The sequence below is a fragment of the Sceloporus occidentalis genome, unplaced genomic scaffold, assembly GCF_023333645.1.
Source record: "Sceloporus occidentalis isolate IW3139 unplaced genomic scaffold, rSceOcc1.0.p SCAF_107, whole genome shotgun sequence".
NCBI lineage: Eukaryota > Metazoa > Chordata > Lepidosauria > Squamata > Phrynosomatidae > Sceloporus > Sceloporus occidentalis.
Genome location: NW_028317087.1, coordinates 3393013 through 3405461, shown reverse-complemented (window position 1 = coordinate 3405461; position 12449 = coordinate 3393013). Strand labels below are relative to the sequence as shown.

The 12449-nt window shown below is 41.0% G+C and overlaps 1 pseudogene; it reads right to left on the bottom strand.

Annotated features, from left to right (window-relative positions):
• Positions 1-4563: 4563 nt before the first annotated feature.
• On the bottom strand, positions 4564-5259 carry LOC149283280 (DNA-dependent metalloprotease SPRTN pseudogene; annotated as a pseudogene).
• Positions 5260-12449: the final 7190 nt, after the last annotated feature.

The window sequence follows — 12449 nt, the reverse complement described above, 5'->3', positions numbered from 1 at the left end:
GGTTACGTTCAACTTACTTGTCACTTCTCGACCGTTCTCCAGACGATAACCTTTATACTGCTATGTGCTGTGGTATTGTTCCTTCATCTTAGACTATAATGCCATTCTCTGTACTATTTGTTCTGACGTATGTATCTCACGTCGCAGAATGTTTCTGTCTTATGCCTGAAGTATATGGTTCTCTTGTAATGCCTAATATACCACTGTACAATATCTTTTTCAATAAACAGAGATTTGAAAAAATAATAACATTGATAAAAAATGCATTTCTTGTTTTTATTTCCCAATCTGCCCCCCCCCCCCGTTATGTACATTTGAGCCCAGGCTTGCCACACTGCCTCCCACATATGCCATATACCCCCAGATATGTCACACTGCATCCCACATATGCCTTATATACCCTATATGCCTCATACCCCCAGCACACTGACACAATACTTTTATAAATAAATACATTAATAATCTCCACTGCCCCAGGATTTAGATTCCCTTTAGTTTGCCTCTTTTATCTCTAACTGCACCTTAAGTTAACCTCATTAAATTAATTTAACCCTCAGTCCTCAGCATTAAATTAACCCTTAAGACCCCATTAAACATAACTGCTCCTAAATTAACTCTAAAGACCCCATTAACCATAAGTACTCCTAAATTAACCCTAACGACCCCATCAACCATAACAGATCCTAAATTAACCCTAACGACCCCATCAGCCATAACTGCCCCTAAATTAACCCTAATGACCCCATCAACAATAATTGCCCTTAAATTAACCCTAACGACCCCATCAACCATAACTGCCCCTAAGTTAACCCTAAACACCCCATGAACCATAACTGACCCTAAATTAACCCTAAACACCCCATTAACCATAACTGACCCTAAATTAACCCTAAACACCCCATTAACCATAACTGACCTTACATTAACCATAACTGACCCTACATTAATCCCCACCTCCCCTAACTTTCAGCAGCCCAAATATAAATTTTATACAGAGTTGCTATAAGGAAATGGGCAGGGTCAGAGTGACTGCAGGGAGGGACTGTAAGTAGTAACTGCTGCTGTGAGTCACACTGAATCAAACGGATTATAAAACGAGGGAGATTTTTCAGAGCATTTGCTCTGAAAAAACCCTAATTTTATAATTGATACAAATCTATTCAACTAATCGATAATGAAAATTAGTTGGCAATGATTTTCATTATCGATTAGTCGTTGCAGCCCTATATTCCATATTAATCTTTTTTTAACCATATTCCGTCCTACCTCCTCAATAGACTCCAGAGATGAGTGTTGATCTCTCTGTAGGTGTGGTAGCAGAATGGCGTGTGCTTCTCAATAGCAGTTGAGGAAATTGAAATAACCTGCATTCTTTGCTGATTGGTTGAGCCTCAACTGCTATTGAGTTGAGGAAATTTAAATAACCCGCATTTCTGAGTTGACGAGCTTTTAGGCAGGTTATTTAAATTTCCTCAACTCAGAAATGCGGGTTCCCCCGATGAAGAGGTTGAATACTAAAGCAAGGAATAAAACACCTCACTAGAGTTCACGATCACTTTATTACACCGCAACTGAGCTTTTGACACTGCATCAGATCTCATTACTGTTAAGGCAGGCGGGGTAGGAACTATATTCAAAGGTATTACAAGACTAGAATTTGACAGACTAAGATAAACCGATTCATTAGGGGGAGAGAGCCCCACTCGCAAGCTTACAGGGACAATGTGAGAATCTTCTATTCCCAGTACATGCTCCTCCTCTGCCCAAGTTTGATTGAGTGATGTGTTATATACACTTTACATTTCTTTCTTGTTTTGGTGCTCTTTCATTTTAGTGTTAAATTAAAAGTTACGTTTTAATTATGTATTTTCATCTTTTATTAAAACCAACAAATAAAGTGTCTATTTATGTTGTAAACTGTGGACCTCTGAATTATTGTTTTAACAGTTAAACAGCCTTTTAGCTAGTATGATCAGTTTAGGGCTAGTGTCCTAGTTAATGTACACAGGTTAATGTAAGGGCTCAGTAATTTGCAAGGTTTTTGCCTTTTAGAGTGTAAGAACAGGAAATGATGTCATAGACACTGTTGTTGACATTGTGATGTCACAATAGAAGCTGCCTATATGTAGGGTTCCATTCCCATATATTAACAGTTACGTTGTGAACCTAGAGATATCAGGTTCGCTGACTACCTGGCAGTTTGTCAGGTATCCAATTGAGATATCTGAAGATTGCTGCTGCTACAGAACGAGGAAGGAGTAACATCTACAACAAGGCAGTCGAGGACTTCCGACAAGAGAACCTAGAGATATCAAGTTCGCTGGCTACCTGGCAGTTTGTCAGGGTTCCAGTTGAGATATCTGAAGGAGAAACATCTACAAGGCGGTCGTTCCTTTTTAATTTCATGTTAACTTTGTGTTTTACTGGGCTAAGAAACATATAGTGAATGTAGGAATATTGAATAGTCTACAGTAAAAGGTGCAGTGTAGAAAAGCACAGTTAGGTTTCATATTAACCTCTTAATGCCCAGAGGGAAGGGCGGTTCTTTCATCCATGGTCCCCCAGAGATTTCCTCCAATGAGGTTTTTTCTCTCCTGCGAGCTGAAGAAAGACTCTTCGTGAGTCCAGAGGTAGCCCTATATCTGACCTCCTTTGAGGTAAATGTCTACTTTTTGCTTCTGTCCACATATTGTATTTGATTTAATAATAAACTTTTAGTAGTCTTATTCTTTTTGTGTGTGTTATTCTTTTATAATATTGCAAAGGAATATGTCATCTAAAATATGAGAAAGACGTGAAAACAATTTATAAATTTGTGTCGTACAAACGTTTGTAAGGGAAGACTCTGAATGGCCCTGGGTCTCAAACAAAGGCAAAAAGACAACAAGATTTGTGCCTGGATAAAACAAATGCATTTGTCAGTATTTCATGTACTATTTCAGGTATGTTTAAAAAGTACATGACAAGTACGGGGCGCCATGGCAGCAGGGGCGCCTGCCCGGGACTTAAATTAAAACATCGTTTATTTTTTTTAAACTTTATTTAACATCCATCATGTTAAAGTTTAAAAAAAAACAAAAAAAACCCCATGCTTTAAATTAAGTCCCGGGCAGGGGCGACGAGTGGTTGCTCGTGAAGTTTTCAGCAGCCGCTCGACACCCCTCAACATGAAATGCCGGTACTGCGACACAGCGGGAAGACGGATGTATACGCTCCCACCGCAGGACTCCGGCAACAAGGTAAGTGAGGATAATGAGAAGTAGGGAGCGGGAGTAGAGAAGGGGCAGAGGGGGTAGTGAGAATGGGCAGGGGGGAGAGGTCGTGAGGGGGGGCGAGGTAGTGAGAAGTGGCAGAGGGGGGTAGTGAGGGGGGGGCGAGGTAGTGAGAAGTGGCAGAGGGGGGCGAGGTAGTGAGAAGGGGCAGGGGGGTAATGAGAAGGGGGCGCCAGAGGAGTAGTCCGCACAGGGCACCAGAACACTTAAGGCCGGCTCTGAATGTCACATTGTACAAATATAGGTACAAATGTTGATGGCCTCCTAGGCCTCTCCCTCTGCCCTATTTTTACACTAACTCCCCTTAGTTCATCCTTACACTCCTCCACTAAAACTTTCCAGCACCCCTTATGCCCCCCCAGTACAGATATATATGTGTGTGTGTGTGCGCGTGTGTGTATACATATATATTGTCTAAACCTTTTTTATTCCAACTTAATTTCTTTATTGAAGATTCAAGGATTTTTACATATAATCATAAAACAAACATGTCTTTTAGGGAAATACATACCTAAAATGCAATTCAGCCAACAAAAGAGGTTACCACCTCATGCCTGGTAAGCAGGAAGGGAAAGCTACAAGAAACGTAATGACTTAACTAAAGCTTTATAAGAGTTACTAAGAAGCCGGGGTCCGGAGACTATTTAATATTCTATTTAGGATCCAGAATGATTTAGAGGTATGTGGAGACTCAATGGCAACTCCAAACACATCTTAAATTAATCGTACGATAGGAAATTCTGACGTTATTATAAAGCAGGTTATTGATTGACGTGTTTGTCCAACGTACTGGAAGCCATACGATGTCTGCCAAGTTAATTTAATTCCCTTCAGCCACTTCTTGCTCTCTACCGAGCAACCCGTCACCACCAAACTCACTTCAGCAGCTACATGTAATTTTGTCAGATAGATGTTTCCCTTGCAGAACTGAAAATAAAATGTTGTGTAATTTGGGAAATGTAATGGTTAATGCCAAATAACGTATCACATAAATCATACCTCCCAAGGGTCCCTCTTTTGGACCTAAATTGACCCAATACCGCCTGTTCATCTTTCTTTAGCGCTGAGAATGTTTGGTGGGGATGAATGTAGCCCAAAAGATGCCTGTCTTTATCAGAAATTATGCACTTATATATATGTATAGTAAGGAATTCAATAGAAATGTTCACTTGGGTTTAAACAATTTAATTGGTATATAATACAATCAGGAACTAGTAGAACTCCAAGTAACAAAGTAGCACAAGAACCATGTGCTGATCAGTATGTATAGATGTTATAACATATCAATGAATTATTTGTCCATTCTGGCCCTCTTGCTAGGCAGTTGATGGTCACTGTTGTCATTTGGGGTGGCGGTTGGTGAACTGAAACTCCTCTTCTTCCCTTTTTGAATGTAGTTTTCAGGCCCATTCACTTTAATAAAAGTCCCCCCACAGGTAAGCTGATGGTGTGACCACCAACGTTCCCGAGCAGAGGGTGCCCGATTTATTGCCCGCATTATGAAGCCAAACTTTGGCCCCCAAGCTCTGCAGGGACCATTACAGAGCCACCAGTGTTTTCTGCATTCAGCAACCTCTGCATGGAAATTGTGGTAGATGGAAATGTTGGCGCCAGTGATGTTATTTATGCGCTCCATGTGTTTGCAGAACTCTGGTCCGTGGGCTCCATCATCTCTGTATTGGCGTGTTACAAACAGGAAAGCATGAATCATTTCATGGAGAAGGACCTCAACAAGATCTCTCCTTGATCTCAAACTCAATAGTGGCTTGCTGATATATATAGTGCACACGTCTTCATTTTCCTTGTAGTAACAAATCCCGCTGTTTAGTATCATCCTGCGGCTCCATTTTACTTCCACCCCCTTCAACTGTCCCTGGAAAAACATGCCATTAAATGACATGAACAATTCCTGGAGGTTGGGGTTTGGGTCCAGCACCTCCCAAGCAGGATCAATAACTGATAAGCACTCAGGATCTATATAATCCATCGTACTGGGGAAAAGCTTCCACAGCTAATCAAGTTTATCACCGCAGCAGCTCCCTCTCACAATAATCAAGTAGCAAATGCAATGACAGCAGAAGCTTATGACACTATGATGTCATGGTGAGTTACAGAATGTTTACACCCAGCACTAAGCTACGTACACAAACTCACTGAAACTCACAAAAAAGTTGAATGTTTCAACTTAACCAACGTTGCTGCTATTTATGACCTTCATGAAAAGGGTTTTCCCACCCTACTGTTCAAAGCTTTTTTTGCCATTTTTTTTACCTTGTTCAATCGCAATTTCCATTTTTGCTATTTATTGTATCCACACAGTTTATATATTTACCCCCCCCCCCCGATGGAGAGATATAAGCTATCATTTAATATGAATATTAAAAAATAAAAATAGAATAATTATGAATAAAAATACATGTTCAATAATACATACCTAATATCAAACCTCTTCTTTTCTAGGATCCAGTGGCATCACTAGAATTACAGTCACATGGGGCAGGATAAAATTTTGCAAGCTACCCTGTTCCTGTTCATCTTGTGGTAAGGGTACAGCCTCACACCTATATATACACATACTGTACATATATACATGTACCATACACTGCCTTTATGCATGCCTGCCCATACATATACACATATACTTCCCTTACACACGCTTGCTCGCACACATACACACTCACTGCCCTTACATTTGCCTGCCCATATATATATATATATATATAAAACACTTTCAAAAAGATGGTCAGCACTCCAGGTCTTTAAATAGACAATTTCATTTTATTCAAAGTCAAGTCGACGTTTCAGTCATTACTGACTTTCATCAGGACATACAGTCAGTAATGACTGAAACGTCGACTTGACTTTGAATAAAATGAAATTGTCTATTTAAAGACCTGGAGTGCTGACCATCTTTTTGAAAGTGTTTTACATGGAAACTGCTGGTTACTAGCACCGGGCTTGGAATATTTGGAATGGTGTGCAATGGACCCTGTGAGTAAATATATATATATATATATATACATAAACCGCCCTTACATTTGCCTGTCCATACACATACACATTCACTGCCTAAGCAGCCTAACACAAGCCTGCTTATACAAACACATATACACATACAGTACCATTACACACCCATATCCTACACATACACTGCCCTTACATTCCTGCGCATACATACACATACACTCAGGGCCGGCGCCACCTATAGGCAAAGTAGGCGGCCTGAGGGCAGAGTGGCATATAGTGGGTTTAAGGTATATCTGGGTTGGTTATAATGCATGTATGGGGCAGAGTGACATATAGGGGGGTGTAAGGCATATCTGGGGGACAGAGTGGCATATAGGGGGTATAAGGCAGAGTGGGAGACTGGGTGCAGCCAGGGCAACCGATCTTACGCGAGCCGCACCTCAAGCCCTGCTACTTACTTGTGGGAGGGTCTTCTGGGCTGCACAGAGGAAGCGGAGTTCACGTGACATCCTACTTCCTCTGTGCTTTAGCAGAGAAGGCAGAGGGAGGCCGCGCCCCCTGCTGAACTCTGTGAGCGGCATCGAGGAGCTGCAGTGCAGGTAAGGGGGTGGGGAGGGTGTTTGAATGAGTGTGTGTGATTGAGGGAATGAATCTGTGAATGAATGGTTATATGAATAAATGAGTGTGTGTGTGTGTGTGTGTGTGATAGCATGGATGTGTAAGTGCTGGAACCTAGGCATGATGGGACTGTGATTGCTGTTAGCAATCACACTCCTATCATGCCAAGTCAGCCAGTACATGCTGAAACCTGGCCAGCTGCCCCCCTTGTGTAGTGATGCTGCCAGCAGTATGGGGTCTGCACTTACAGCCACCCTGTTCCAGCATGTACTGGCTGACTTGGCATGATAGGAGTGTGATTGCTAACAGCAATCACAGTCCCATAATGCCTAGGTTCCAGCATTTACTGGATGGATGTGTAAGTGCTGGAACCTAGGCATGATGGGACTGTGATTGCTGTTAGCAATCACACTCCTATCATGCCAAGTCAGCCAGTACATGCTGAAACCTGGCTAGCTGCCCCCCTTGTGTATTGATGCTGCCAGCAGTATGGGGTCTGCACATCACTTACAGCCACCCTGTACCAGCGTGTATTGGCTGACTTGGCATAATAGGAGTGTGATTGCTAACAGCAATCACAGTCCCATCATGCCTAGGTTCCAGCATTTACTGGATGGATGTGTTAACAGATTCTCGCACCCGGGCCCTGAGGCGTCTAGTTACGCCCCTGGCTCCAAGCCTATTACTATGTACCATATGCAATACATTCTTATCTAATCTGCTGACAGAGGGCAGGCTGTCTCTCCCCTGCATTGCTTTTCAAGGTGCTGTTCCATCTAGACATTTCATTCCCAATGGCCCTTATATAAATGATGTACTAGTGTATACATGTTAAATAAACATATTCATGTTTTAAAATAAGATGCATGTTTTCTATAGGTTTTGTTCAGTGGAGCCAATGCCCAGCAAATTATGTAGGTGCGGCATGCTGTACATGTTTATACTCAGGCTGTATGTGGCCACATGTACTCAGCCTTACTTTTGGAAATTCCGGTTTAAGGATTTGAAACATACTGTGCATACAGCCTGCATGGCAAAGACAATGCACTGTCTACCTGGTCTACTACGTTACATCTACTGATGTACTACACCACCATTCCCGTCATCGGATCACTTTACAACACTTCAAGTCTGGATTATCCTCATTAAAGCCGCTAGGGCTGGGGTTTTTAACTGCTCTCAAACTACAATAGGTTAACCATATTCTGTCGGGTGAACCCGCATTCTTCGCTGATGGGTCAAGCCTAAAAACTCCCCCCTTCCTCTGGTCGGCAACCAACTTGCAGCCAATTGGTCAGTTTCAAACACACCTCTCTACACCGGGTTGCTTCTCCATTACCTTACAATAAACATTTTCTACAACATCTGCAACTGTATGACGGCTTTAGTTAGAGTATATCTGTTCTTCCCACCACACATACATGGCGGGTGTGATCTGCAATACAAATGTGTGTAGCATTTTACATTATGTTGCAGGTAAAGGAACGTTCTGTATCTATCTTATTTTATTCCCATTTCTGGGATTTACCTGTAACTAATTCATCTTTTCCTCCTCTTTTCCTAGATGGGTAAACACACAAGTATGATGACAGGCACTATAATGAAACCCAAGTAATAATTATTAATAAAAAATAAGTTATTATAGTTATTTTTGTTAATATTATTTAGGTTTCATTATAGTTCTTATTGTCCTATTTGATATTTTTGTATGTTTCCACCCAGTGATGGGGTTTAATAATTCAATCAGTGGATTTAGATTCTAATTTCTAAAACATTGGGAATGAGGCTTTTATATTTTTTTGTAGTTTACTAAAAGTAAAAATAATTCTCAATAAAGGTAGGATAAGTGGTTGAAGAAGTCACTGTTCTCTATCTTCTAAGTAAATAGGCACATTTCCAAAAGCAATAGTTACAGGGAAAAAAAAACCAACACATTTTGATTATCTTCACCAAAAAAGGGTCCGACATACAGGATTTGAAAAGCAACATTTGGTGAATTAGAGGAGTGAAACATGACAATCATATCAATGTTGCAATATTACAAGTCTGTTAAAGCATAAAAACTAGGATTTTTGTCACCCTAAGTCCAGGAGTCCAGAAGGTGTCAGGGACCTCCCCCTTTAGTGCCCCCAAATTTTGTCCGAGTTGAATGGCCGGGCAGAAGTAAGCCCGTTGTGTCAGATGGTCAGTCTGGGCCAGCTCTGCAGTAAGGCAGGGCGGTTGTGGAGGGAGAGTCTGGGGGTGCTTCCGGCCTGGGTCACAACTGGTTGATACACCTCTGCTTAATTGGCGACATACCAAGTGTTGCCTATTCTGGGTCAAACTAATCCAAGGAAGGCTCTTTTCCCTTTATGAGAGTTACTCATGATTAATAACTTGTGCTGTATGAACAAGTATTGGTTGTTGTGAGCAAGTATTTAGAGCAAATGTATTATTCCATTAGGGCTGCAACTAACGATTATTTTCATAAACGATTAGTTGGCCGATTATTTTTTCCATTAATCGATTAAATGAAAATGTTTTATTTACTTAAAATAATTTAATAAACAAACAGGATGTTAAAAACAAACGGCAGAACCGCACATTTGAACCAGATGACTGGGACAAAATGATTTCACTCATACATAAGGGCACCACCTAGAGCAAAATGCAGGAATCTGCATATAAGCTACTGACAACATGATACAAGGTACCTGCAGATCTCCACCACTTCCTCCCACATATCCCCCCACAATGTTGGAGATGCGGAATCGACATAGGCTCTTACATCCATCTCTGGTGGGAATGCCCCCTTATACAACCTCCGTGGTCTGCTGTGACCGCGGTCGTTTAAGCGGTGGACAACCCTGACTTCCAGGCCTCTCCTGAGACAATGTTGCTTCATCATACTGCCTCTAGTGTGGGTTCCTATAAGAGGTCGTTATCAATTCACTTAATCAATGCTGCCAAAGCTATTATCCCGCGGTTGTGGAAGCAATTGACTCAGGAAGGTCAATTTCATATGCTAGATGGAGGACTTGGTTATGACTTCCAGGGGCCTGGGGTACAAAAATGGATTGAAACGGTTGCCTTGTGGGGAGTTTCTGACCTCTCTCTCTTTTCACGCTGTCCTAGGTGGCTATATTGGGCCCCGTCCTGACCTGGTGCTTGTTAACTAGGTTTTTGGCCTCTGCTTACTTTCTTACACATACACTTTAGGCTGTTTGTTTCATTTTTTATAATACCAAACATCTTTCTATGATGGTTCTAGACGGCGCACCATCCATTCACCCTTCTCTGTTTTATACGGTTACGTTCAACTTACGTGTCACTTCTCGACCGTTCTCCAGACGATAACCTTTATACTGCTATGTGCTGTGGTATTGTCCCTTCATCTTAGACTATAATGCCATTCTCTGTACTATTTGTTCTGACGTATGTATCTCACGTCGCAGAATGTTTCTGTCTTATGCCTGAAGTATATGGTTCTCTTGTAATGCCTAATATACCACTGTACAATATCTTTTTCAATAAACAGAGATTTGAAAAAATAATAACATTGATAAAAAATGCATTTCTTGTTTTTATTTCCCAATCTGCCCCCCCCGTTATGTACATTTGATCCCAGGCTTGCCACACCGCCTCCCACATATGCCATATACCCCCAGATATGTCACACTGCATCCCACATATGCCTTATATACCCTATATGCCTCATACCCCCAGCACACTGACACAATACTTTTATAAATAAATACATTAATAATCTCCACTGCCCCAGGATTTAGATTCCCTTTAGTTTGCCTCTTTTATCTCTAACTGCACCTTAAGTTAACCTTATTAAATTAATTTAACCCTCAGTCCTCAGCATTAAATTAACCCTTAAGACCCCATTAAACATAACTGCTCCTAAATTAACTCTAAAGACCCCATTAACCATAAGTACTCCTAAATTAACCCTAACGACCCCATCAACCATAACAGATCCTAAATTAACCCTAACGACCCCATCAGCCATAACTGCCCCTAAATTAACCCTAATGACCCCATCAACAATAATTGCCCTTAAATTAACCCTAACGACCCCATCAACCATAACTGCCCCTAAGTTAACCCTAAACACCCCATGAACCATAACTGACCCTAAATTAACCCTAAACACCCCATTAACCATAACTGACCCTAAATTAACCCTAAACACCCCATTAACCATAACTGACCTTACATTAACCATAACTGACTCTACATTAATCCCCACCTCCCCTAACTTTCAGCAGCCCAAATATAAATTTTATACAGAGTTGCTATAAGGAAATGGGCGGGGTCAGAGTGACTGCAGGGAGGGACTGTAAGTAGTAACTGCTGCTGTGAGTCACACTGAATCAAACGGATTATAAAACGAGGGAGATTTTTCAGAGCATTTGCTCTGAAAAAACCCTAATTTTATAATTGATAAAAATCTATTCAACTAATCGATAATGAAAATTAGTTGGCAATGATTTTCATTATCGATTAGTCGTTGCAGCCCTATATTCCATATTAATCTTTTTTTAACCATATTCCGTCCTACCTCCTCAATAGACTCCAGAGATGAGTGTTGATCTCTCTGTAGGGGTGGTAGCAGAATGGCGTGTGCTTCTCAATAGCAGTTGAGGAAATTGAAATAACCTGCATTCTTTGCTGATTGGTTGAGCCTCAACTGCTATTGAGTTGAGGAAATTTAAATAACCCGCATTTCTGAGTTGACGAGCTTTTAGGCAGGTTATTTAAATTTCCTCAACTCAGAAATGCGGGTTCCCCCGATGAAGAGGTTGAATACTAAAGCAAGGAATAAAACACCTCACTAGAGTTCACGATCACTTTATTACACCGCAACTGAGCTTTTGACACTGCATCAGATCTCATTACTGTTAAGGCAGGCGGGGTAGGAACTATATTCAAAGGTATTACAAGACTAGAATTTGACAGACTAAGATAAACCGATTCATTAGGGGGAGAGAGCCCCACTCGCAAGCTTACAGGGACAATGTGAGAATCTTCTATTCCCAGTACATGCTCCTCCTCTGCCCAAGTTTGATTGAGTGATGTGTTATATACACTTTACATTTCTTTCTTTTTTTGGTGCTCTTTCATTTTAGTGTTAAATTAAAAGTTACGTTTTAATTATGTATTTTCATCTTTTATTAAAACCAACAAATAAAGTGTCTATTTATGTTGTAAACTGTGGACCTCTGAATTATTGTTTTAACAGTTAAACAGCCTTTTAGCTAGTATGATCAGTTTAGGGCTAGTGTCCTAGTTAATGTACACAGGTTAATGTAAGGGCTCAGTAATTTGCAAGGTTTTTGCCTTTTAGAGTGTAAGAACAGGAAATGATGTCATAGACACTGTTGTTGACATTGTGATGTCACAATAGAAGCTGCCTATATGTAGGGTTCCATTCCCATATATTAACAGTTACGTTGTGAACCTAGAGATATCAGGTTCGCTGACTACCTGGCAGTTTGTCAGGTATCCAATTGAGATATCTGAAGATTGCTGCTGCTACAGAACGAGGAAGGAGTAACATCTACAACAAGGCAGTCGAGGACTTCCGACAAGAGAACCTAGAGA